This window comes from Mesocricetus auratus, unplaced genomic scaffold (assembly GCF_017639785.1).
Source record: "Mesocricetus auratus isolate SY011 unplaced genomic scaffold, BCM_Maur_2.0 Super-Scaffold_100010, whole genome shotgun sequence".
NCBI lineage: Eukaryota > Metazoa > Chordata > Mammalia > Rodentia > Cricetidae > Mesocricetus > Mesocricetus auratus.
This window is the reverse complement of record NW_024429194.1, coordinates 21577808-21580249: the sequence shown is the minus strand read 5'-3', so window position 1 is coordinate 21580249 and position 2442 is coordinate 21577808.

Here is a 2442-nt window from a genome sequence, read left to right as displayed (position 1 = left end):
ATCTAACAGAGCTATTTGCCCCTAGGGACCTTCTGACAGATGGAGAATGGAGGGTTTTGTATATTCTATTTGGAGATTATCTCTGAGCTCCAACTCCTCTTTCCCTAACACCAGAATGGGTTGAATAACAAATCCACAAGCTACTTGGATTTCATTTGCTGTGTTTTTCCATGTAGTCCCATTTTCCCTTGATTATTGGCCATGGGCAATTACAAATCCTTATATTCTAATCTCAATTACTAATATTAACTTTCAGGTCACATATAAAAGCTCACGCAGCTTGAAGCCACTGTTTTACACCATACAGGGTAACTCAGAGCAGGGTACAGCCTGCTGTCTTTCTCATACAAAGGAATTCTGCCCATTCGAATAGTCTGCTAGCTGGGACAGGGGTGTCAGTGGGGCGCTCTTTAGCCTATCCTTCCCTTCCCTGGCTTCGGTGTGAAAATGGCCACAGCAGCTTTTCAACTACAGTCATCACCAGGGTGGTGTGCAGTCTGGCAAACCTGGGTCGCCCTCAACCCGGGAAACTGCAGCTACTGCACTGATGGCAGTGACTTCTGCCCAATTAGCCAACACAGAAGCTCCCATGGCGAATGCGCAGATCTCCCTTCCGGAGGACTTGCCACAGGTTAGACCATTCAGGGAGAGCCTGCAGGACAGACACCTCCTAATGCAGAAACGTTGGCTCCTCCTAGCTGTTTGCCAGAAAGTTTCAACCTCCCTTGACCGCATTGAACCGATGACTAAAGCTGCAGCTGGATGGATGTGCCTGCTCAATGTCAGAGTCCTTGAGCGTCTTTGCCCCGAATGTGACCTCCACTCCAGCCCCAGTCAAGATTCGGAGATTCTTCCTCTCTACTCTTCCCTGCTTCTCGCTCCTTCCACATGGGTCAAGCTTGCCTTAGTTCCGAGGCTTTCTCTACCCACTATCCCCTCCCCTCATAACCTGTACAAGCATCTCCTCCAATGAAGTCCTCGTGCATCTAGCCTCACCCTGGCTCCTGCGTCTCCGAGGCCGCACACAGACGCACCAGTATTGTCCCACTCGCAGCAATCTGTATGTGAGACCTTACTGTCGTCCTCCAAGGTCTCAGACAACACGGGCCACTGGCATCAAAGACAACAAAGTGCGTTCATCTCTAAGTAGGGCTCCCTTGAGAGTTATCGATCCTTGTCCCTGCACCTACACACTGGCCCACTTCATCTCCCACTAAAGGTTTAACAAAAACGCAGACTCTTATGATTAGTTGATAAATTGTTGCAACTGGCACTTCCCGAGTAGTCTTTCATCTCTTTTCCCTGCCCCCTACCACAGGCCATGCGTCTTGGCCCTCCCTCTGTGGGTGGAGTCTGCAGAGGACCGTGTCTACCAATCACATGGTGAATCCTTCCGCCTCCCTGCAGTCTGACGTAGACATTGCCCTATAGGGGCTAGCTTTCGAATCTCTGGAGGGGTGAGCCCTTCCACGCCCAAGGGTAAATGATAATCAATGTCACATTTTTCACCAGGCCCGCACAGAGATACAAACACACAAACCCGCGAAGAGGCCAGAGAAGCAAACTGATCCACAAGGAGCCCCCAGAGGCTCTGATGTGCAAGGCTCAGACAAACAGCAGATAAGCGGGGGTCAAAGCGAACCCGGGCTTTAATCTGTGCTTTGATTTACTAAAGCTTCCTAATCTGCCGGGATCAGCTGCGAGGTTTGTGTAAGTCATTGATTTAGAGACTCCCGGCAGGAAGATATTTGGCATTCAGAGGCGATTTCATAGAAAAGTATCACAGATTCATAAAACAATTACAGTGTCAGAAAAAAAAATGGGAAGGGCTGGGGATGAGAGCTGGTGTAGCATGCACAAGGTTCGACCCCCAGCATGCCTGCCTCAAACAGAAAAGACTCGAAGATGCTGTGTCAGACTTCCTGGTGCCAATGAAGCCTTTGAGAATTCTCAGAAGATGCCAGCATCACCCCCTGCCCCGAGATCTAAGATCCTGGTCTCCTGATCTGCAAGTTGTATCTAGAACAATATATGCAAGGTATGTTGTTAAGCAAAAATAAAACATGCTGTAGGCAGTACATTTACTTTGTCTACTTTTTCTTTCTGTAGCATGTCTACAAATCAAAGTTCATTATCTTGAGGGCTTCAAGAATCCTTTTGTCATGATAAAAAGAAGAATCCTTTTGTCTTTAAAAACAAAACAGAAAACTTCTAAACTTGTAGAAACCTTTTAAATAGGAAAAGATACTGCCTTTTAAGACAACAGTATCTGGGACTGGACAGATGGCTCAGTGGTTAAGAACATTTGCTGTTCTTGAAAAGGATCTGGGTTCAGTTCCTAGTAACCACACGGTGGCTCATAGCCATCTGTAACTCTGGTTCTAGGACGTTTGACCTTCTGTCCTTGTGTGCCTTAGACATGCACATGGCATATATACATGA